Source organism: Aquarana catesbeiana, linkage group LG09 (genome assembly GCF_042186555.1).
Source record: "Aquarana catesbeiana isolate 2022-GZ linkage group LG09, ASM4218655v1, whole genome shotgun sequence".
In the NCBI taxonomy this organism is placed as follows: domain Eukaryota; kingdom Metazoa; phylum Chordata; class Amphibia; order Anura; family Ranidae; genus Aquarana; species Aquarana catesbeiana.
In genome coordinates this window covers 309,302,197-309,328,246 of record NC_133332.1, presented here as the reverse complement: position 1 = coordinate 309,328,246, position 26,050 = coordinate 309,302,197, and the positions used below count along the sequence as shown (strand labels likewise).

Genomic DNA, 26,050 nt, shown 5'->3' with positions numbered 1-26,050 from the left:
GCACAGTGGCTGCATTTGACGGGCACAGTGGCTGCATATGACGGGCACAGGTGGCTGCTGATGATGGGCACAGTGGCTGCATTTGACGGGCACAGTGCCTACATATGATGGGCACAGTGGCTGCATTTAACGGGCGCAATGGCTGCATATGATGGGCACAGTGGCTGCATTTGACGGGCACAGTGGCTGCATATGACGGGCACAGTGGCTGCATTTGACGGGCACAGTGGCTGCATATGATGGGCACAAGTGGTTGCATTTGATGGGCACAAGTGGTTGCATATTGTGGGCACAGTGGCTGCATTTGACGGGCACAGTGGCTGCATATGACGGGCACAGTGATGGTGCAATTGATCGCCACTGTCACAGACACTGCTGTATAATTTTCCTTGACCTCCTGTACTTGTATTTTGCAGGGCTGTGTACAGACAGATTTGTGTAAGCGGAGGCTCCGTGTGTCAGGCTGCTGTTTTCGTTCCGGAACAGATTGCACAGCCCTTCACATTATGTACATCATGCAGTGTGGATGCTCATATTGATGAGGAATGTCTTCTATGCAAAGCCTTGGCCCCTCCCCCTCCCACAGCTCTATATTTTTTCTCGACCTGACATTGATATACACAGTGCTGTGCACGGGGCCCACCCCCCCTTCAGCAGAGCAGGCTAGGGGTGGGGCTGGAGGCGGAGCAGCTTTATATTTTTCCTCGACCTTGTCCAATTGATATAGACTAGAGTGACTGTGCTATGCGTATTAGGGGTGGGGCCTTTGTCCTGAATGCAGCACCCCCCTTGCCCTGAACGCAGCACCCCCCTTGCCCTTAATGCAGCACCCCCCTTGCCCTTAATGCAGCACCCCCTTGGTCCTGAATGCAGCACCCCCTGTTGTCCTGAATGCAGCATTCCCCTTGCCCTGAATGCAGCACCCCCGTTGTCATGAATGCAGAACTCCCCTTGCCCTGAATGCAGCACCCTATTTGTAACCCCTTTTTCCTGAATGCAGCACCCCCTTGCCCTGAATGCAGCACCCCCGTTGTCATGAATGCAGCACCCCTATTCACATGAATGTAGCACCCCCCCACATGAATGCAGCACTCCCCTTGCCCTGAATGCAGCACCCCCGTTGTCAAGAATGCAGCACCCCTATTGACATGAATGCAGACTCACCATTGCCATCAGTGCAGCCTGATTCATGCACATCTGCAGCCTTGGAGGAGACAGGGAGGGGGCGGGACAAGCGCCGACAGACATACAGGAGAAACTCCTGTTTTCTCGGCGACCTCTTTAATAGAAAGTCCCACCTCCTGTGATGGACAGAACAATCCTCCAATGGCAGCGCAGGAGACAGGACTTCCTTTTACAGAGGTCGCTGTGTAAACAGGAAATACTTCTGTACGGCACTCGTCCCGCCCCCTCCCTGTCCCCTCCAAGGCAGCCAGCATGTACATCTTTTGTGGCCCCCGCTCGGGTATTCGTTGGGGGCTACAAAAGATATACATGTCAAAATGACCAGGCGGGCCGTCCGAAACCGGAACATGGGCCGCGATTGGCCCGCGGGCCGGACTTTGGACATGCCTGATATAGACAGTGCTATGCAAGGGCCCTGCCCCCCTTCACCAGAGCAGGCTATGCGTATTAGGGGCAGGGCTGACGATAATGTAATTAAGGAACTCGCGCCGCCTCCGCCCGCCCGCTAGAGTCTAAAATTATCTTCGACTGAAAGGAAAGTCTGCGCATGCGTGGTATAGATGCGGTGAAGCTGCGCATGCGCAGTGGAGCCCGCGATCAGCTGTGTTGTGACGTAGCCTCACAGGAAGTGACGCGGGTCGAGGTTCTGCATAGGTCGCAGAAATTTTTACAACACCAGCACAAGAAATACACAATGGAGGGCTCTAGCAGTAAACAGGCTCCCCCCAGACATACAACAATGCAATGCTTTACAGGCCATATGATTTAATGCCGCTCCCAAATTAAAGTGGCAGTGGGACAAACCACCACTACAGAGTAAGACTATGACATTACATGTCGGCCTCAATTCACAAAATCACAATGCCTGTTAACTACCCTAGATTATTCCCTTCATTTGTAAAGATATCATTTTTTTTCAACTTAATTAAATATTTTATCATTACCTAATAACCAAATTTATTGTTTGTAGGAGTCAAGTAACAGAAATCAATACGAGGGCCACGACTCCTTAAATATACCGTTACCTTTCAGATGGTGTTAACTAGAAAAAAAAATCCTTTAAGGCTTAAAGATTAGTTGCAGGCAGTCACTTTTTATTTTAATATACAGCTTTTACCGTATTTATCGGCGTATAACACGCGCCGGTGTATAACACGCACCCCAAGTTTAGGAGAGAATTTTAAGGAAAAAAACTTTTAGGAGGGAAGTTTAAGGAAAAGAAACTTACATTAAAATGCCCATCAATGCAGCCTCATCAGTGTTCATCTGCAGCCTTTTCAGTGTCATTGCAGCCTTTTCAGTGTCAGTGCAGCCTTGTCAGTGCAGCTTTGCCCCAGTGCAGCCTTGTCAGTGCAGCCTTGTCCCCAGTGCAGCCTTGTCAGTGCAGCCTTGTCCCCAGTGCAGCCTTATTAATGCAGCCTTGTCCCCAGTGCAGCCTTATCAATGCAGCCTTGTCCCCAGTGCAGCCTTATCAATGCAGCCTTGTCCCCAGTGCAGCCTTATCAATGCAGCCTTGTCCCCAGTGCAGCCTAGTGTCCATGCCTCCTGCCGCCATACACATAGAAGTAGTTTTAAATATGGCGCCGCGGAGTTCGGAGAGACTCGGCGCCGGCAGAAGTGAACGAACGCCGCCGAGATACACATAGCCGAGGGTTCTCGGCTCTTTCCGGCGCCGCTCACAGTCCCGCCCAGTCCCGCCCTATGATGGACATAACACAGGTCCAATGGCGGGACTGGGCGTGACAGTGAGCGGCACCGGAAAGAGCCGAATACACCCGACTATGTGTATCTCAGCTCTGTGATTTTGGCGGCGCTCGTTCAGCACCGCCGAGTCCTTCCGAAGTCCGCGGCGCCATATTTGAAACTACTCGCTATGTAAATGTCGGCGGCGATCGCCGACATTCACATAGCGATAGCGGGGATCGGCGTATAACACGCACCCACGACTTTACCCTGATTTTAAGGGGAAAAAAGTGCGTGTTATACGCCGATAAATACGGTACTTTTAAAATATATTTTAAAACAAATCTGCAATACCCCCCCCCAACCCCCCCGCCGCAGTAATTCCTTTCTGCCACTAGATGCTGCCAATATTCCAGGTTGAAAGGCAGCTAGCATCATTCAGTGCACTTCCTGTAAGCCCAGGCTGTCATGGACACACCCCCTAGGGTAGCATCATCACGCAGCCTTGGCTCACTGTACTCCACTGTGCTAAGTACTACTCCCATGAGTCCTTGCAAGGAGTAAGGATTTTCAAGGAGGTGGGGGTGGTGGAGGGGGGGGCAGAAAGAAAGATTTAAGCATGGGGGTGTGGAGAGGGTTGCCAAATCATCCCTTTAATCCAGGACACATATGAATTACACAGGTTCTGAGGCTGATTCAATGCAGATAAGGCACCAAGTGAGTTTAATTATCACTTAATCAGCCACGGAACCTGTGTATTTAATTTGTGTCCTGGATTTAAGGGATGATGTGGCAACCCTAGTTGTGGGGTGGTTAGGTTACCTAAAGCCAGGGGCATATTTACCCCCCCCCAGGGAGAAGGGCATAGGGGGCTCTTTAGCCACTTCCCGTCCTTTCTGTGGTTATACCAGGATGATATGCAGCTGCAGGCACCACCCCTATCATTTTTTTAGAGCTGGAGGTCAGATCTCTTGTAATAGCAATACTAGTGGCTTGATTGTTTTTTTTTTTCTGTGTCCCCTATTCTTCCTTTCGCCATTTTTTAAAAAATTTTATTTTGCTGTGTCCCCGGTTCTTCCTTTTTCCGTTTCGCCATTTTTTCTTTGTTTTCTTTTGCTGTGTCCCCTATTCTTCCTTTTTTACCTTTTTTCGTTTCGCCATTTTTTTCTTTTTTTTTGCTGTGTCCCCTATTCTTCCTTTTTCCGTTTCGCCATTTTTTCTTTGTTTTCTTTTGCTGTGTTCCCTATTCTTCCTTTTTACCTTTTTCCGTTTCGACATTTTTTTTCTTTTTTTTTTGCTGTGTCCCCTATTCTTCCTTTTTCCGTTTCTCCATTTGTTTTATTTATTTATTTATTTTTTCTGTGTCTCCTATTCTTCCTTTTTCCTATCTCACCTGTGTCATGAGTATTTTCACATCTAGTACTTAAAGGGGTTGTAAACTCTCGTGTTGGCATAGGATGCATTAAGGTGAAAAACACCTGGCAGTATCCGCCCCCCCCCCGTTTTACTTACCTGAGCAACTTCAGCTCTTCGGTGGGGGAGGCACTGTCCCTCTCTCCACGGGGTCCTGGCTCTTGATTGGATAGATTGATAGCAGCACAGTCATTGGCTCCCGCTGCTGTCAATCAAATCTATGTTTTGACTATGTTTGTTCTTTTCACTTTTATTATTAAACAATTGTGATTTAACTGTACTTCTGTCTCGGCCTGATTTCATGGTTTCTGACACCAAAAGGCTTCAAAAAAGGGGGGCCTTGGAGCGCAGAGCATTGCGCTCCGAGCCCACCCAGTTGTGCGAACATAGCGAATGAAGTTTAGCTATTATCACACTAAAATTCCTCCCCTCCCCTGTGGGAACTGTTTCCCGATTGGCCAAAGCATCAGGCGATCCTATTGGATGCCTAGCGCTTTGGCGGAAGCGGAGACACAAGGCGGAGGAAGCTGGAGGAGCGGACACCGGAGCCACCGCAGCTGCTGCCCGCACTCCAGGAGAGAACACCACAGCCCCACCACACGAGTGGGGGAGGGGTGGTTTCAGTGCTGTGCCACGGGAGGGGGGGTTGTTTGTTTGCCGCCCCCCTCCCCCAAGAGAAGAACCCATCAGCCTGCCACTGGGCACTTGGACGAATCATGTCTCAGGGTCTGATGACGAAGCTGCAGCAGCTCACTACTGTGCACGACTGCAGCTTCCCCATCAGACCCTAAGAAAAGGACAGTATACCGTGGCTGGGGTGGGACAAACTTAGATGGGGGGCACCCAATTTTAGTCTTGCCTAGGGCAGCACAAAACCAAAATACACCACTGCCTAAAGCTCTCCCCTGCCTTGTAACCCCTCCCTATTACAAAAAATAAATTAAAAAAAATTCTTTCAGTAAACATTTTTTATTTCTCAAGTTCAGGTCCATCATTCTCACCTAGGTGAGGATAACATGCCCGGACCCCACGCATGCACAGGAATGTCACTGGTCACTCCGGGATCCATTGTGACGTTAAGGCGCACGTGCAAGGTCCTGGGAACTGCCACCTGGGATCACTCAACCCAGGAGAACCCCCTGCCAGACATCACACGCTGTTTCTGGGCATGTGCGAGACCCCGCAATCTGCTTCCTGGGATGAGTGACATAGAAATCCCAGGAGGCAGATCGCACGTGCAAAAACGGCGAGGGATGCCTACCAGTTTACTGGCCGGGGTCCGTGGTGTGTCTGGATAAGAGGTTCAGCGCATGAACAGGCGCATGCACAGGCATAACGCAGGGCTCTGTAGACCCCTGAACCATGCATGTGGCGGAAATTAATTCAAGATGACGGGGGTCGGACAGCAGCAGTGCAGGGAAAACTTTTCCTACAAGCAAGACAATGCTGGACTCCATGGACTAGTAAGCATGTTTTTTTGTTTTACAAATTTTTTATTTATTTAGTCAAAGGGAGAGGTCCATGGACCCGTGATACAATACAAATATATGTGCAACTTGAACCAAACAATGAAGAATGTAACACCAGTAGGCGGTAAATTGTCAAACGGCATAGAAAATACATTATCTAGTTTGGTAAACCATGTAAACATCCCTTATCATTTTATTTTAGAAGCAGGTCAAACTTGCCGCTGTGTAAACACAGAGCAAGGTCAGAAAAACAGATGGAAAGGAGTATAGAAAGCTGAAAGCAGAGAGTAGGATAAGGAAGTGACTATGGTAAGGAAGTGACTATGGTAAGGAAGAGGGGAGAGGAGGGGGGGAGATGGAGGGTAATGTGACATCGCGAGCTGTTACGTCTATGTCTGGGGCACCAATTAAGGTTTTGCCTTCATCCGAGTAAACAAACATGTTCCAGAGTGACCATGTTTTGGAGTATTTCTCCTGTTGGTTTCGTGCTGTAAAGGATAAGGTCTTCAAATTTATTGATTTCCTGCACCTTTCTGAGACACATCCTAACTGTCGGAGGTTGTGAGGATTTCCACTTAAGCGGAATGCAGGATTTGGCAGCGTCAAGGAGATGACGAATAATTGATTTTTTATAGGTTTTTACTGACACATCTGAGACATAAAGGAGAAAAAATGCCGGATCATCTGATATTTGTCGATCTGTGAATTTCTGCACAATATTTTTGACCTCTAACCAGAATTGTTTTATTATGGGGCAGTTCCAAAACACATGGAGTAATGTACCTCGTTCCTAGTGGCATCTCCAGCATCTATCCGAGGATGTTGGAAATATTTTACTTAATTTCTCAGGTGTTCTGTACCACCTGGTCAATATTTTGAAGTTAGTTTCTTGCGTTCTCGTACAGATGGAAGATTTGTATGTGAATTGAATAATGCGTTGTTTCTGTTGTGAGCTAAAGGTATAGTTCAAGTCTCGTTCCCAGTCAGTGATCTGTTTTAGTGAGTAGGTGTCTGGGGGAGTAATTAGAAGGTTGTACATGCACGATAATGTGTGTGGTAGAGTCCCTTCTGTTGAACAGATTTCCTCCAAGGTTGTAAGAGGTTGATCAAATTTATGCGGCGGAGGAAGGGATCTAAAGAAATGGGTTATCTGGATGGCATTCCAAAACTTTAGTTGAAATGTACCCGTCGGGTTTATGAGTTCTTGCAATATGGGCCATTTTTTCTGTTTTAGGAAATGGGAGGCTTGAGTACAACCCGTAGACATTAGTTGTTTGAATTGAACTTCTTGGTGCCCCGGAGTGAAACAGGGATTCCCCAGAATCGGGAAGAGTGGCGAGTTTCTGGATGAGATGGATCCCTTTTTGAACAGGAGAGAACATACTTTCATCGTTTTTCCTATGATGGGGCGGGATTTCATATCTTTAGGTAGGGCATCGTAACACCAAGGCGCTCTAGTCAAAGGGATAGGGCTTTGACCTTGTTCAAGCTGAGTCCATAATTTGAGAGGTCTGTGTCTATTCCAGTCAACCAGTCTACCGAGATGTACTGCTTGGTAATATTTATGAACGTCTGGTACTGCTAGACCTCCATATTGTTTTGGCAGAGTGAGTTGTGATCTCTTCAAACGGGGGTGTTTGTGAGCCCAAATAAATTCAAAAAACAATTGTCGTATTTGTCGAAAGTAGGTGACGGGGACCTGTATAGGTAGAGCTTGTAGAAGATATATGAATTTAGGCAATATGTTCATTTTTAGTATATTGCAGCGGCCGAACCACGAGTGTAGGCCGGATAACCATTTTTTTAATAGTACATGTACCCTAGAGCAGTGTTTCTCAACTCCAGTCCTCAAGGCGCCCCAACAGGTCATGTTTTCAGGATTTCCCTCAGATGAAACAGCTGTGGTCATTACTAAGGCAGTGAAACTGATCAATTCACCTGTGCAAAATAATGGAAAACCTGAAAACATGACCTGTTGGGGCGCCTTGAGGACTGGAGTTGAGAAACACTGCCCTAGAGTGTAGGGGGGGGAAATTCAGATCGAATACCTTTGATATGTGGGCTGGGATAATAGTACCTAAATACGTCAAGGCCGTGTTGTTCAATTTTAGTTTAAAAAGTTTGTCTGCATTTGTAATTTGAGAATCTGTGAGAGGTTAACACCCATCGCTTCTGATATTTGAAAATTGATTTTGAGATTGGAAAGGGTTCCATATTTTTTTATTTCTTTAAATAGATTTGGGAGGGATATCACAGGGTTGGTAAGGGAGAATAACATGTCATCCGCGTAGGCCGAGATTTTATGTTGAGAATTCCTAACTTTTATACCAACGACGTCTGGGTTCCTGCGCATGGCACAAAGAAAGGGTTCCAGTGACAGGGCGAAGAGGAGAGGGGATAACGGGCATCCCTGTCTTGTCCCGTTTGATATGTGAAAGGGATCTGATAAGACTCCATTCGCACGGACTCGGGCTTTGGGTTTACAGTATATCGATGAGATCCATTGAGTCATTTGATCTCCAAATCCGGCGTATCGAAGTACTGCGATCATAAAGTCCCAATTCACCCTGTCAAAGGCTTTCTCCGCGTCCATGCCCAGGAATACGCAAGGAGTTTGGGATTTATTTATTATGTGTAGCAGATTAAGCACCTTGGTGGTGTTGTCCCTAGCCTCTCTAGTGGGAACAAATCCCATTTGATCTAAATGGATCAAGTGTGGTAAGTGTTGTTGGATTCTGTTTGCAAGAATTTTTGTGAACAGCTTGAGATCAATATTAAGCAGGGAGATCGGTCTATAGTTCCCGCAGGAGGAGGGGTCTTTCCCCTCCTTTGGGATTACCGCGATGTGGGCTTGCAATAATTCCAAAGCAAAGGGTGAATTGGGGCTTACTGTATTAAATAATTTTACAAAATATGGACTTAACGATGGCATAAAAGTTTTATAGTAGAAGATGGTAAGTCTGTCTGGTCCCAGGGCCTTCCCTGGTTTGGATGATGTGACGCTATAGCTCCCTGTACCTCTTCGATCGTAATAGGGTCTTCTAAAGCCTCTCTAGCTGATTCGGGCAATTTTGACATCTGAGAAGAAGACAAGTAGTCTTGCATGTCTTCTTGCGTTGGGGGGAGCCTTTGTATGTTATATAGAGCTGAGTAGAATTTCTGAAACTCACGAGCAATGTCATGAGGTTTGGAAATTTTTGTTCCCTGTTGTGATAATATGTGAGGTATGTAGGTCGCCAGTCTTTGGAGTTTCTGACAGAGTGTAGCTGTGAATGTGGTATAAGGAAGTAGTCGATGCGAGAGTATACCTTGTGGGGTTTTGAATACCTTGTGGGGTTTTGAATAAAAGGTATAGTCTCTTTCTGTAGGGTGGAGGATACGCCAAACATCTACTAGTTGGGCTTTATGTAGGGCCTGATCAATGTTTTTTTTTTTTTACTTTTATACAGGGACAATTTAAAAATGTTAATAGTAAGGGTGGAGTTTCTCTTTAAGCAAATATTAATGTTTGTGGATTTTGAAGAGAAAACAATATTTTCAATTTAATTGGCCCAAACAACGAAGTAAACTGGCCCTATTCATTTCTTTTAATAATTATTGAACATTCGCTATCTAAATATATTCAAATCAGAGAGAGGCAGGTCTGGTTAGGCATTCTTTTAATTAACATAAACCGTAATGCTTATGGAAATGGCCTTCAGGGTACGAATAGATACGTGAAAAATATATATATATATATATATATATATATATACACACACATATATATATACACACATATACATATACACACACACACACACACACACACACACACACACACACACACACACACACACACACACACACACGTAAAAGCCAGTAAATTAGAATATTTTGAAAAACTTGATTTATTTCAGTAATTGCATTCAAAAGGTGTAACTTGTATATTATATTTATTCATTGCACACAGACTGATGCATTCAAATGTTTATTTCATTTAATTTTGATGATTTGAAGTGGCAACAAATGAAAATCCAAAATTCCGTGTGTCACAAAATTCGAATATTGTGTAAGGGTTAAATTTTGAAGACACCTGGTGCCACAAACTAATCAGCTGATTAACTCAAAACACCTGCAAAGGGCTTTAAATGGTCTCTCAGTCCAGTTCTGAAGCCTACACAAACATGGGGAAGACTTCAGATTTGACAGCTGTCCAAAAGGCGACCATCGACACATTGCACAAGGAGGGAAAGACACAAAAGGTTATTGCTGAAGAGGCTGGCTGTTCTCAGAGCTCTGTGTCCAAACACATTAATAGAGAGGCAAAGGGAAGGAAAAACTGTGGTCAGAAAAAGCGTACAAGCGATAGGGATCACCGCGCCCTAGTCAAGATTGTGAAAAAAAACCCATTCAAAAATGTGGGGGAGATTCACAAGGAGTGGACAGCTGCTGGAGTCAGTGCTTCAAGATCCACCACCAAGAGACGCTTGAAAGACATGGGTTTCAACTGCCGCATACCTCGTGTCAAGCCACTGTTGACCAAGAAACAGCGCGAAAACCGTCTCACCTGGGCTAAGGAAAAAAAGAGCTGGACTGCTGCTGAGTGGTCCAAAGTCATGTTTTCTGACGAAAGCAAATTTTGCATTTCCTTTGGAAATCGAGGTCCCAGAGTCTGGAGGAAGACAGGAGAGGCACAGGATCCATGTTGCCTGAAGTCTAGTGTAAAGTTTCCACCATCAGTGATGGTTTGGGGTGCCATGTCATCTGCTGGTGTCGGTCCACTCTGTTTCCTGAGATCCAGGGTCAACGCAGCCGTCTACCAGCAAGTTTTAGAGCACTTCATGCTTCCTGCTGCTGACCTGCTCTATGGAGATGGAGATTTCAGGTTCCAACAGGACTTGGCGCCTGCACACAGCGCAAAATCTACCCGTGCCTGGTTTACAGACCATGGTATTTCTGTTCTAAATTGGCCAGCCAACTCCCCTGACCTTAGCCCCATAGAAAATCTGTGGGGTATTGTGAAAAGGAAGATGCAGAATGCCAGACCCAACAACTCAGAAGAGTTGAAGGCCACTATCAGAGCAACCTGGGCTCTCATAACACCTGAGCAGTGCCAGAAACTCATCGACTCCATGCCACGCCGCATTAATGCAGTAATTGAGGCAAAAGGAGCTCCAACCAAGTATTGAGTATTGTACATGCTCATATTTTTCATTTTCATACTTTTCAGTTGGCCAACATTTCTAAAAAATCCCTTTTTTGTATTAGCCTTAAGTAATATTCGAATTTTGTGACACACGGAATTTTGGATTTTCATTTGTTGCCACTTCAAATCATCAAAATTAAATGAAATAAACATTTGAATGCATCAGTCTGTGTGCAATGAATAAATATAATGTACAAGTTACACCTTTTGAATGCAATTACTGAAATAAATCAAGTTTTTCAAAATATTCTAATTTACTGGCTTTTACCTGTATATATATATAATCACACATATTATACTCCGCACCCCAAAACTTCCATCCTCAGCGCAATACCACCTTTCCATTTCTCGGGGTGCAGTTTAAGAAATCGTGCTATACGAGGAGCCTCCATAGTGACCCACATTGGGGTGTCTGAGTCCTTGTTCCCAGGGAATATCTGAAAGACAAAGTGCAGAGTTTTCCTAATTTATTGAAAACCGGAAATTGTAGCAATATGGGAATGATAAAGAAAAAAGGAAATATGATTTTTTTGGGCGCTCCATTACTGCTGACAGGTACATCTGCATAGATCCCCATTCTCCAAAGGAACCCCAAATTCCACATAGAGATACAGATGTATTCTTTTCTGAGTTGCCAGATATCATGATTTTGGTTATTTACATTTTTTTCCTAAGTAAAATCCTCCAAATTAAATATTTCTCAATAGGAATTTTTTCGTTTTTTTTTGGTTTTAGTTTTTTTTTTAGTTTCTTTTTAGTTTTTACTGGCTCTGCATTCAAATGATTTTCTTGCATGTAAATTTATTAAAATAAAGACACCGTGCAACAATGTGTTTATTCATTTTCAAGGAGTGCCAGGTATTTTACAGTATGTGCCGTTCATAGTGCTAAACCTGTTATCTTTCAGGATCTGCATTGGAAAGATTCATTTTTTAAAAGCATAAAAAAAAAAAAAAAAAAAAAAAAAAAAAAAAAAAAAATATCCTAGACACTGACATAAAAAAAAAAGATCCAGTAAATTGTCTGAAGGACCCCATTTCCAGTTCAAAGTGGAGCAGGGTTATGGTTATGGACTTTCAGGTATCTTCACATTTTTAAGAAGCAGGAAATAGGCTTTAGCAGTACCTCAGCAGAAGAGATCACCCTGCTCCCCCTCCCAGCTGTGACTCAGTAGCTCAGCCCACTCTCCCTGAAGTGACCCCACAGATTAGCTCCCCCTCCCAGATGTAACTCAGCAGCTCAGCTCCTCCTGCTTCCCCTACCAAGTGTGACCAAGCAGCTCAGCTCCTCCTGCTCCCCCTTCCAGATGTCACTTGGCAGATCAGCTGTCCCTGCCCCCCCTCCCAGCAGTTTAGTTCCTCCTACCAACCCCCTTACTCCCCAATCTAGCTGTGACTAAGCTTACTTTCCCTGCAGTGACCCATCAGATTAGCTCCCTCTCCCAGACATAATTCAGCAGCTCAGCTCCTCCCTGCTCCCCCTTCCAGGTGGTACTGGGCAGATCAGCTCTCCCTGCCCCCCCCCGTGACTCAGCATTTAATCTCTTCTTGCCAACTCCCACTCCAAGCAGTAACTGGGCATAGCTGGGAGAAAGAACTTGGTTAGCAGAGTTGCTAAATCACTGCTGTAGGGAGGAGCAGGGCGAGCTGAGCTGTTGGGAGCACCTTTAGTGCGTGTGATGTGATCTTTGAGGAGGAATTGCTCCACCGTAAATGCAGCAACAGAGGTCACTGAGGGCTGACAACAATTAGGACACAGGCAACAACAAAAACATGACAGGGGGTCCATACCTTCTCCATTCTGTCCACAACTAGAAAACACGTTTTGACCAGAGTTGGGCTTTATGCAAACCCTGAATAGGGCCGTGTAATAATGTCATCATGATTATTGGTGGAACGTTTATCTGTAACATACCTGTCATTGTCCATTGGAACTTTGCACAGTGGTCCATGTAAAGCCATCATTACTGAAGCTGAGAGAGAACTCCGTGATGTACATGGAGGAGAATGAATGGGCACCTTGTATCATTATTCCGGTCACCTTCAGAGTCCGTCTGCCTGTGGACAAATACAAGACCGCTTAGCGAGGGGGGGCGGTGGCTCCGGGTGCAACATTTAGGGGGGTGAAGTTTTGGGCCGGTAGTGTCACCACTGCCTCATCCCCCTCATTTTATATATCCTGTGTCCCCCGCGCTCCGGCTGCCATGCTCAGTGTTTCCTGGCGCCCTGTGATTGGGCGTATGGGGGTCATGTGTGGCGTGGGGCTGGCCTGTCCGCGGTTGCTCCTGAAGCCCCGCCTCCGCACATGACCCCCATACACCCAATCACAGGGCGCTGGGAAACACTGAGCATGGTGGCCGGAGCGCAGGGGAGACCAGCGCTGGAAAGTGTGAGCCGCCGGGGCCGCTGTCTTCTCCTCCACCTCCTCCTCCCCGATGCAGAACAAGAAGGTGAGGGATGGATGGACACGGTATGTAGTGTCAGTATAGGAAGACTGTAAGCAGGATAGTATAGTGGTTAGTATAGTAGTCAGTGTAGTAGACAGTATAGTGTAGTTCTTAGTATTATGGACAGTGTAGTGTAGTTCTCAGTATAGTGTAGCGGACAGTGTAGTGTAGTTCTCGGTATAGTGTAGTGGACAGTGTAGTGTAGTTCTCAGTATAGTGTAGTGGTCAGTATAGTGTAGTTCTCAGTGTAGTGGTTAGTATAGTGTAGTGGTCAGTATAGTGGACAGTGTAGTGGTCAGTATAGTCGGTGTGGACAGTATAGTCAGTGTAGTGGGAAGTGTAGTGTAGTTCTCAGTATAGTGGACAGTGTAGTATAGTGGTCAGTGTAGTGGTCAGTATAGTGTAGTGGAAAGTGTAGCGGTCAGTATAATGTAGTGGATAGTGTAGTGGTCAGTATAAAGTAGTGGACAGTATAGTCAGGGTAGTGGACAGTGTAGTGTAGTGGTCAGTATAGTCGGTGTAGTATAGTGTAGTGTAGTTCTCAGTATAGTGGGTAGTGTAGTGGTCGGTGTAGTGGACAGTATAGTCAGGGTAGTGGACAGTGTAGTGTAGTTGTCAGTATAGTGTAGTGGACAGTGTAGTGTAGTGGTCAGTATAGTCGGTGTAGACAGTATAGTGGTCAGTGTAGTGGACAGTATAGTCAGGGTAGTGGACAGTATAGTCAGGGTAGTGGACAGTATAGTCAGGGTAGTGGACAGTATAGTCAGGGTAGTGGACAGTATAGTGTAGTGGACAGTGTAGTGTAGTGGTCAGTATAGTCGGTGTAGACAGTATAGTGGTCAGTATAGTCAGGGTAGTGGACAGTGTAGTGTAGTTCTCAGTATAGTGTAGTTCTCAGTATAGTGGATAGTTTAGTGTAGTGGTCAGTATAGTGTAGTGGACAGTATAGTCAGGGTAGTGGACAGTGTAGTGTAGTTGTCAGTATAGTGGTCCGTATAGTGTAGTGGACAGTATAGTGTAGTGAACAGTGTAGTGTAGTGGTCAGTATAGTCGGTGTAGACAGTATAGTGGTCAGTGTAGTGGACCGTATAGTGGTCAGTATAGTGGACAGTATAACAACAATTCTGTGGTCTCCATGTTCTCTCCTCATTGCCATGGTCTCCGGGTTTCCTTCAGAGTCCTTCAGTCTCTATTCACACCCCCCAATTAGTCCTGCAGTCTCTGTGTCCACCACTTTTGCGGTCTTTGTGTTCAGCCCCATCCCCCACATAGTCTTGCAGTCCCTGTGACCCCCCCTCCCCATCACTCTTGCGGTCTTGGTGTCCCCCCCCACCCAGGGCCGATCCTAGGGTCACCAGCACCTGGGTGCAAAAATATTTCTGGCGCCCTCACATGGGCGTGGTCATCTTACCAACTCCTCCCCTTTACAAATGTTTCTATGGCAATGACTCAAACACAGGGATGCTCCCCTAAGAAGTCTTTGTTACCCTGGGATCCTACCATGATCTTTTAACAATAAAAAAAATACAGGAAGAGCGTACACTAATGAGACCTGGAGGAAAGCCTCTCTGATGCACACAGAGAGGGCTTCTGTTAGAGAGTCTGTTAGAAAGAGCCCCCAGACATAGTACAGGAGATGGTCAGAGACTGCAGACATAGTACAGGAGATGGTCAGAGACTGCAGACATAGTACAGGAGATGGTCAGAGACTGCAGACATAGTACAGGAGATGGTCAGAGACTGCAGACATACTACAGGAGATGGTCAGAGACTGCAGACATACTACAGGAGATGGTCAGAGACTGCAGACATACTACAGGAGATGGTCAGAGACTGCAGACATACTACAGGAGATGGTCAGAGACTGCAGACATACTACAGGAGATGGTCAGAGACTGCAGACATACTACAGGAGATGGTCAGAGACTGCAGACATACTACAGGAGATGGTCAGAGACTGCAGACATACTACAGGAGATGGTCAGAGACTGCAGACATACTACAGGAGATGGTCAGAGACTGCAGACATACTACAGGAGATGGTCAGAGACTGCAGACATACTACAGGAGATGGTCAGAGACTGCAGACATACTACAGAAGATGATCAGAGACTGCAGACATAGTACAGGAGATGATCAGAGACTGCAGACATAGTACAGGAGATGATCAGAGACTGCAGTTCCTATGGATGTTAGTAGATAATGGCCGATCGGCCCTCTCACCTGACCCAGCGATACAGCAAAGGTTCCGCTGATCAGAAGTCAGCTCACTCTTAATTGCCCGTGGTGACTCCGCTGGGTAGCACCCAGATCTGTATTCCTGCAATGACTCCATTCCTTTCTCCGCCAGGGATGGCGCTTGGTTGTGTGGCTTTCCCTTTGGTGACGCAGGGCAGCGGGGTTCTCTCTCTGATGGTGTTCTCTCAGCACTGTCCTCTCCCTCTGGAGTCCCGGGTGCACTTCCCTGAAAGATTTCCCGGGCTCCTGGCTCTCTCTCCCATTCAGCTGAGCATGCTGTGTGGGCTGCAGTTTCCGTGTTACAGTGGGGCTGCCAGTCCTCGGGACTATATGTCCCACAATCCTCTTCTCTGCTCCTATTTCTATTCTGTTTCTTCCCTGGGCATATGAAGGCAGGGGAAGATACATAGTGGGCAGCTGTGCTGGCAAGCACCACTCACTAGTACAGCAGCACGCGCGAGAGAGAGAGAGAGGGAGGGAGGAGGGGGGGAGGAGGAGGGAGGAGGGGAGAGGGGAGAGGGGATAGAGGAGAGGGGGGAGGAGGGAGGATGGAGGGGGCGAGGGAGAGGGAGGAGGGAGAGGGAGGAGGGAGGGGGAGGGGCGAGAGGGAGGAGGGAGAGGGAGGAGGGAGGAGGGAGAGGGAGGAGGGTGAGGGAGGAGGGTGAGGGAGGAGGGTGAGGGAGGAGGGAGGAGGGAGGGGGGAGAGGGAGGAGGGAGAGGGAGGAGGGAGGGGGGAGAGGGAGTAGGGAAAGAAGAGCCCGCAGCTGCATTGGCGTCACTAGGTTTGGGGTCACCCCCCCTTCCACCAACTATAGTCGCCCCTCAGTACAGACCCCCTTCTGTCAGTGCAGAACCCGCACTAAGTATAAACCCCTCCCTCAGTACAGACCCCCCCCCCAGGAAAACCCCCCTCCATTACTACAGACCCCCCCAGGACAGATCTCCCCCTCCATTAGTACAGACCCCCACAGGACAAACCACCCCTCCATTAGTACAGACCCCCCAGGACAGACCCCCCTCCATTAGGACCGACCCCCCCCTCCATTAGTGCAGACCCCCCAGGACAAAACACGCCCCCCTCCATTAGCACAGACTGCCCCTCCATTAGTACAGACCCGCCCAGGACAGACCCCCCTCCATTAGTATAGACCCCCCCAGGACAGACCCCCCTCCATTAGTACAGACCCCCCCAGGACAGACCCTCCCTGCATTAGTAATGACCACCCAGGACAGACCCCACCGTGCGCAACATCACTGCGCGGCTGGTCTCTCTCCACACAGAGACCAGCCGCTCTGCCTCCAATCTCATCTCGGCTGGCTGCTCTCCTTCTTTGACAGGAGGAGGGAAGGGCTTGAGCAGGAAACACAGCGGCGCCTTTCTTTTTAGAACACCGGTGGAGAGCCGCCGCCGGACACAAACAAGAGGAGGAAAGGGAGCACTCTGGCGCTTCAGCACCCCCACCTCTCTAGCACCCGGGTACACTGCACCCCGTGCACCCCATCTGGGATCGGCCCTGCCCTCACCTGTCCTGTGGTTTGTGTGTACCCCCTCCCTACCACCGCGAGTCCTGCGGTCTCCTGTTTTCTGCCCATTCCTACAGTCTCTGCGTTTCCTACATATTCATGCAGTTCCTGTATCCCCTCCATCCTGCAGTTTCTGCATTTATCGCTGTTCAAAGAGTAAAGCTAGTGGTAATGAGCCCTAAGAGAAGGCCACCGCTCTGACCATGTTCCATGTTACAGCCAAATTTAAGGAAAAAACATAAAAAAAAAAAAAAAATCAGAGTCTGCAGCACCCCTCTTACAGAATCTGGGGGTTCTTCTCCCTACCAACTCCTGTCATTTTTTTAAATTCAGAGTGGCTGTGCATGGCATTTGTGGATTAAAAAAAAACTGCAAGTCCCATCTGCCACTATCGCAGAGAGACACAGAGTTCCCAATGGAGCACAAGCGTGGTGACGCCACTGCACCTGTAGGCCATTGATATCTCCTCCAGCTCCATCAATAAAAGTTCCCACCACCGTATGGACCGGAGGAATAGTCTACAGGAGCTAGAGCATTGCACCTGAGATCCACTGATAGCAGCTGCAATTTCAGGAATAGCTATCCATAACACCTCCATGTTTCAAAAACAAGTGCAGCCAGGACCCCTGATATCAGGTACAGCCAGGCACAAACACCAGGTAACATCCAAGACACATGTTAGACTCTCTAATATCAAGTACAGACAAGAACTCTCCCCCAATATTGCATACAGCCAGGGTTCCCTATACCAGGAATAGCAGGGACCCTTAATACCAGGTACATCCAGGACCCTCCTCAACATCAACTACAGCCAGGACCCCCCCCAATACCGGCAACAGCCAGAGCCCCAATGACATGACAGCCAGAATCCCCCCCCCCCCAATACCATGAACTGCCAGGGCTCCCATATTCAGGTACAGCCAGGATCACCTAACACCAGGTAAAGCCAGGCCCCTTAGCCCCAATATTACATTCTGTACATCCAGGGCCCTCAATATCAGGTATAGCCCTCAATATTAGGACCCCTGATATCTCAGCAAAACTAGGTATAAGGTACCCCCTTTACCTTATACCCATAGTATAAGGTACAGTCAATACTCTCAATATCATGTACAGCCAGGGAGTTCCCCAGTACCGGCTACAGCCAGAACACCCCAACACCAAGAATCCCAAATATCAGATACATTCAGGACCGTAAATAAACACTAGACACAGCCCGACCTCCTTATACCAGGCAAACCCAATATCAACTATATCCAAGACCCCCCAATATCAGCAAGATCCAGGGCTGCCTATACCAGGAAGATCCAGGGACAAACACCAGCAACAGCCTGAGCCCCCAATAGCAAGAAGAACCATGATCCCCAAAACCAGGAAAAGTCAGCCCCCCCAATACCAGGAACAGCCAGGCCTCCCATTGTCAGGTACAGTGAGGACCCTTCACATCAGGTGAAGCAAGTACCCCTGAACACTTTGCAAAGCTCAGGCCCCCAATAGATGGTACAGCCAAGACCCAATAACAAGAACAACCAGGGGGTACCCCAGCCCCCCCCCCCTCCCCCAATACCAGGTGCGGCCAGAACTCCCAATAGCAGATACATCCAGGACCCCAAATACTCAATACTGCCCGGCCCCCTCATACTAGGCAAGGTTAGGATCCCCAATATCAACCATAGCCAGGACCCCCCCAATACCAACCAGGAACCCCCAGTATCAGGTATAGCCGGGACCCCTAATATCATTAACAGCCAGAATACCCAATACCAGGAACATCCAGGACCCCCCAGTATTACATACAGCAGGGATCCCCCAATATCAGGTACAGCCAGGCCTTCCATATTCAGGTAAAGCCAGAACCTCTCCCCAAATTAGAAACACCCAGGATCCTCCAATATCAGCCCGGACCCTCAATATCAGGTAATGCAAGGAATCCTGAACACTCGGCAAAACCAGAACCACTAATATAAGGTACATTCAAAACTTCCAGTATCAGGTACAGCCAGGGGGTACCCCAGTAGCAGGTACAGCTACACCCCAACACCAAAAATACACCCTGGACCCCAAATACCAGATAAAGCCTGGCCCCCTAATACCAGACTAGACTCCCCAATATCAATTAGAGCCAGGGCTCCGCAATACCAGGAACAGCCAGGGCCCTCAATACTAGGAACAGCCAGGGCCCCAATATAAGAAACAGCCAGGGTCCCCAATACCAGGAACAGCCAGGGTCCCCAATACCAGGAACAGCCAGGGTCCCCAATACCAGGAACAGCCAGGGTCCCCAATACCAGGAACAGCCAGGGTCCCCAATACCAGGAACAGCCAGGGTCCCCAATACCAGGAACAGCCAGGGTCCCCAATACCAGGAACAGCCAGGGTCCCCAATACCAGGAACAGCCAGGGTCCCCAATACCAGGAACAGCCAGGGTCCCCAATACCAGGAACAGCCAGGGTCCCCAATACCAGGAACAGCCAGGGTCCCCAATACCAGGAACAGCCAGGGTCCCCAATACCAGGAACAGCCAGGGTCCCCAATACCAGGAACAGCCGGGGTCCCCAATACCAAGAACAGCCAGGATCCCCAATACCAGGAACAGCCAGGATCCCCAATACCAGGAACACCCAGGATCTCCAATACCAGGAACAGCCAGGGTCCCCAATACCAGGAACAGCCAGGGTCCCCAATACCGGGAACAACCAGGGTCCCAATATCAAATAAAGCCAGAACCATCCAATAACAGGATCAGCCAGGCCTCCCATATTCAGGTACAGTGAGGACCCTCCATATCAGATAAAGCAGGGTCTCCTGAACACTTGGCAAAACCCAGACCCCCCAATAGTAGGTACAGCCAGAGCCCCCAATAATACCAAGAACAGCCAGTATCCCCTAACAGGTAAAGCCAGAACTCTGTAGTATTATATACAGCCAGGATGTCCAAATATTAGGTACAGACAGCCCCCTCAATATTATTTACACCCAAGACCCCCAATATTACAGCCCCTTCCCCCACTCTGACTCTGTCATGTAAAAAGCAAAGTGTCTCATTCCTGGCTGTGTGACACAGGCCAGTCATAGGCTCCATGTTCTATGAGGAAGTTGCTCGGTGGCCATCTTGTTTAGGGGCAATGTGCCCAAAAGTAGTAATAATAATCCTGCGCTCGTAGAGGGGAATAGCTTCACTCTCTCCTCAATCTGCACAATATAAATCAGATATTTATTGCTGGATTCTATAACCCAAGTCTGTACATAGGGAATGGATTTATTATATGAGGGTGCAGCCCCCACATGTCCTATTATACAGGGACAGTCCTCATCCTGCACCCCTATCTCTGACCTGCGCCCCCCTTTTTTTTTCATTTTCACATCTCAGTATAAAGCAAAACTGACTTTTATTATTCAAAGGTGAAAATCACATCCAATCATTCTGCATTTTGGTTTCTATGACATCCAAAAACATTTGTTTTTAAAAACTGAAAAAGAACCAGTCATTATTTGTTAATGATTTTATTAATTAACAATGAATTATTTATTAATGAACAATATGTATTACTATTTATTAAGGATTACGTATTTTATTTTTTTTATGAATTATTCATTTGTATTTATTAACAATGACCTCTGTATTATTTTACTAAATAACAATTTATTTTTTATCAATTGTGTATTATTTCAATAATTAACAATATTTATTCTTATTTTATGAACAATTACCTCTGTATTATTATTTTTACTAATTAACAATCTTACATATTATTTCAATAATTAACAATTCAATATTTAACATTTTATGAATAAATAATTCATTATGTATTCGTTCCCCCCTCATATCCCTTTAATAATAATAATAATAATAATAATAATAATAATAATAATAATAGCTCCCAGATAACAACAATCCATCAGATATCCATCAGCTTACTGGGCACCTAAACCCCCTTCCTGCCCAGACCAATTTTCAGCTTTCAGCGCTGTCACACTTTGAATGACAATTGCGCGGTCATGTAACACTGTACTCATATGACATTTTTATCATTTTTTCACACAAATAGAGCTTTCTTTTGGTGGTATTTAATTACAGCTGGGGGTTTTATTTTTTGCTAAAAAAAAAAAAAAAAATGGAAATTTTTTTAAAAGAAAAAAATCATGTTTCATAGTTTGTTATAAAATTTTGCAAACAGGTAATTTTTATCCTTCATTGATATGCGCTGATGAGGCTGCACTGGTGGGCAATGATAGGCAAAGATAAGACGGCACCGATGGCCACTGATAAGATGGCACTGATGGGCCCTGATAGATGGCACTGATGGGCCCTGATAGATGGCACTGATGGGCCCTGATAGATGGCACTGATGGGCCCTGATAGATGGCACTGATGGGCCCTGATAGATGGCACTGATGGGCCCTGATAGATGGCACTGATGGGCCCTGATAGATGGCACTGATGGGCCCTGATAGATGGCACTGATGGGCCCTGATAGATGGCACTGATGGGCCCTGATAGATGGCACTGATAGGTGTTACTGATAGGTACCACTGATGGGCAACACTGTTGATGAGGCACTGATTGGTGGCACTGATGGGTGGCACTGTGGACACTGATGGGTGGCACTGTGGACACTGATGGGTGGCACTGTGGACACTGATGGGTGGCACTGTGGGCACTGATGGGTGGCACTGTTGTGCACTAGCAGGTGGCACAGATGAGCTAGCGGCAGCTCTCCTTGATCGGGACTGATGTCCCTCTGACAGCCGCCAGTGATCGGCTTTTTTTTTTTCTCCTCACGGATAGCGGAGAAAAAATAGCCGATTATCGGCTCTGTTTAAATCACATGATCAGCTGTCATTGGCTGAGAGCTGATCACGTGGTAAGGGGTCGGGATAGACCTCTTACTCTGTGAACAGCGGAGTCTCTTACGTGTTTTTCGCTTTCTTTTTTTGGCCGTTCTTATCGGATCGGCCAGTACTGAAGATGCATGGTCACATGGTGAGTTTCTCTTATTCTTTTATTAGTAGGGATCAGACATATTTAATTACATTGCAGCAAAATGACATTCTACACTTGTAATTCACAGTCCTAAATCACCAGCTGTTTTCAGCTTGTGAAAAAAAAAGTGACAGTTATTAAATATATACACAGTGTATATGATATAATATATATATATATATATATATATATATATATATATATATATATATATATATATATATATATATATATATATATATATACACACACATATACACACACACACACAATGAATACATTTTAATCGCAATCGCCAAAATAATGAAGCACGTGCGCTAATTAATTAAATTAATTTTTCTCTAGTTCCTACCCCATAACATAGTTTTATTATTTATTAATCCTGCCAGTCGGCTCATTAGTCCTGTAATGGGCCAGTTACAGGGACTTTTCAGTTTCAACCGCAGTTTTCATTCAGCCAGCGGGGGTGGGGGGTGGTTATGACTGCAGCAGATTGGATGAAAGCACAGGGTGACCATTGTCATGCAAAAATTGGGGGGGTATGGTGGTCATCTTATTAAAACATATGTCAAGGCAAATTTTTTTTAGCTTGGTCTTGGATGGAGTGGGAAAGGACTGGAACCCCCGGTCAAGCATTTACTACTATCCAGAACTCCCATCACTTCCTGTCCTGCTGACATTTATTCAAACAGGATGTGAGGGGAACTCTCCAACAGCAACACAGACAGAAATGGAAATACTTTTATTTATTTTTTTTGGGGGGGGGTTAAATGTTTTAAGTTCTAAAATATAGATCAATAAGTCCCATGTTTGCTAATGATTTTTTATGTTTATAGGTGATTATCCAGATGGCCAAATTACAAATTATGATGAAACTGGCGGGACACGTACAGATGAGACGAAAGATTATATTACATCAGACGGGACAGACAGAAACCATCCATCACATCCATCACAACCAACCAGTAAGTAAATTGTCACTTCCAAGGAAGACTCATGGCTCAAGATATTCTGAAGGCCCCAAAAGGCTCCAACGTGCAATGAGATCCTTCCAAAGCAATCATTCATAATTTATTATTATTATAATAATTATATAATAAATCATATTATATATAATAATCCTAATTATTAATAATAATTATTATTTATAATTATTGTTATTGAATAATAATTCAGATGTCGTTATTACGCTGTCATTTTTTGGACGGCTGATGCCGATTGGTTCCTTTAGCTTTAATAATCATATTTTTCCTCTCTCTTCCTTTAGAAATGCCAGTAAGATACATCTTAGGGCTAATAATCTTGGGGATACTCATCCATCATCCGATGGCCACTGATAAGATGGCACTTATGGGCCCTGATAGATGGCACTGATAGGTGTTACTGATAGGTACCACTGATGGGCAACACTGTTGATGAGGCACTGATTGGTGACACTGATAGGTGGCACTGTGGACACTGATAGGTGGCACTGATGGGAGGCACTGTGGACACTGATGGGTGGCACTGTGGACACTGATGTACACTAGCAGGTGGCACAGATAAGCTAGCGGCAGCTCTCCTTGATCGGGACTGATGTCCCTCTGACAGCCGAAAGTGATCGTTTTTTTTTTTCTCCTCACGGATAGCGTATGTCAAGGCAAATGTTTTTTTAGCTAGGTCTTGGATGGAGTGGGAAAAGACTGGAACCCCCGGTCAAGCATTTACTACTATCCAGCAACACAGACAGAAATGGAAATACTTTTATTTATTTTTTTTGGGGGGGGGGGGGTTTAAATGTTTTAAGTTCTAAAATATAGATCAATAAGTCCCATGTTTGCTAATGATTTTTTATTACTTTGTTTATAGGTGATTATCCAGATGGGAAATTGACAAATTACGATGAAGCTGGCGGGACGAATACAGTTCAGCCGAGCGAGAAAAATGATATTCCATCAGACGGGACGGAGGTAAAACAACCATCACAACCAACCAGTAAGTAAATTGTTGTCACTTTCAAGGAAGACTCATGGCTCAAGACGTTCTGAAGGCCCCGAAAAGGCTCTAACGTGCAATGAGATCATTCCAAAGCAATCATTCATAATTTATTATAATAATTGTATATAATAATAATCATAATTAATAATAGTAATAATAATAATTATTATTTATAATAATTATTGTTGAATTAATAATAATTCAGATGTCGTTATTACGCCGTCTTTTTTTGGACGGCTGATGCCGATTGGTTCCTTTAGCTTTAATAATTATATTTTTTCTCTCTCTTCCGTTAGAGATGCCAGTCATAGACTTTATATACATCATGGAATTAATCATCTTAGGGATGTCCATCGTTATATTATTCTTTACGATAGTTGGCCTCTGCATATTAATGCGTGTCTGGTAAGTGTTCTTTGGTATTTACAGAAATTACTAACCTAGAATCGTGGGGGTCTATTTATAAAAGTTGCCACAGGAATTTCCCCTATTTTTTCCAATTGGGAAAAATGTGTGGATCCTGGGTGAAAGTTGGGTGAATCTTGGGTGTAAACATTTATAAATAGACCCCAAACTGTATGTAAAACCCCAAAACTATTTTTCGGCACGTTGGCATACAGAGTTGTCAAGCCAATTTCTTTTCTTTTTTTTAGGGAGACTTTTGCAAAGGGTTTTGCCTGGTGATCCTGCCAGTGACTCATTATTCCTGCAACGGACCAAGCTGTCCAGCACAAGCGACTGTTACGGGAAGTCCCAGTCTCAGCTATTAAATGGTCCCGACAACTGTCAATGAACCCTGCCGGTGACAGCACTATGGGGCCTATTTATAGAAAATTTAGTGGATGAACGTCACAAGCATTCACCCAGCCATCTGGAATTGTGGATATATTTTGCTTAATATGCTGATTTCCTATGATCGTCAGCTCCATCTATTGGCGATCATAAGAAATTAAGATATTGAGCAAAATATGGTCAAAATTTTTGATAGCTGGGCAAATGGCTTGTGACATTCATCCACAGATTTGTAATTGTAATTAGCAGCAGACTTTTTATTTCCCCCTTAATATTTCATTGGTGACCCTGCCAATAACACACCTTTTGTGTTAGGGTGGCCATGCCTACTCCTCCACTGTATTGCTGGAGGAACAGCGTTGTCACCCTAGAACAGGACTACAGGACTCCATAAAACAGGGAAGGTGTTCTATAGTCCACATAGACAGCCAGGAACAATGTAACTGATAAGAGCGCAGTACAGGAAGCTGTAAGCTTACAATATTTCTGGCAGGATAAATAGGTATATTTTTGTAGATATCGAACAGATATAACAAAACGCCCCCAACTGTGTTATTAACAGACCAAAACGGTGCAAATAAAAGAAGAACATTGTTAGGGATTATATACACTTGCATGTATTATAATTTAGCGCTTACACAATGATGATGGTTTTAACAATTTCTTTTCTTTTTTACAGTCGTGAGTAGGGGTGCAACGGATCAAAAAACTCACGGTTCGGATCGTTCCTCTGATCAGGAGTCACGGTTCGGATCATTTACGGATCAACAAAAAAAAAAATCTCCCCCACTGTAATAATATATTTGCAGGGTATTGGCGAGTATATTGGCAGGGTATGGCAGGGCATTGCAGAGTATTGGCAGGGCATTGCAGAGTATTGCAAGGGCATTGCAGAGTTTTGGCAGGGGGGGGGGGGGGGAGAGAAACCGGCGTCATGACATGATGCCGGTTTGTTACAAGTGATCGCTCCATCATTTGACAGAGCGATCACGTAGTAAACGGCCGCCGGGTGTACCAAGATGGCCGCCGCTCCGGAGCTAGGTCGAAGCCGTGACCTTTCCTATGGCCGAGGCCACAGAGCGCTCCGCGGATCGCGGGCGTCCCGATCCACGGAGGTTGATCCGCACGGATCACGGATCAATGACGATCA

General features: G+C 45.9%; 1 protein-coding gene across 2 annotated transcripts in view; it reads right to left on the bottom strand.

Moving 5' to 3' along the window:
• Positions 1-11,202: 11,202 nt before the first annotated feature.
• The window catches only part of F8 (coagulation factor VIII), a 169,862-nt gene continuing 155,014 nt past the window's right edge, over positions 11,203-26,050 (bottom strand). The window contains exons 27-28 of one of the 2 annotated variants that reach the window (XR_012236114.1): positions 12,853-12,995; positions 11,203-11,375 (exon numbers count right to left, since the gene is read on the bottom strand). The gene's annotated coding sequence lies outside the window, so the exon portion shown is untranslated. The remainder of the gene's footprint in view (positions 11,376-12,852; positions 12,996-26,050) is intronic. The other variant, XR_012236115.1, reaches the window with a different exon arrangement.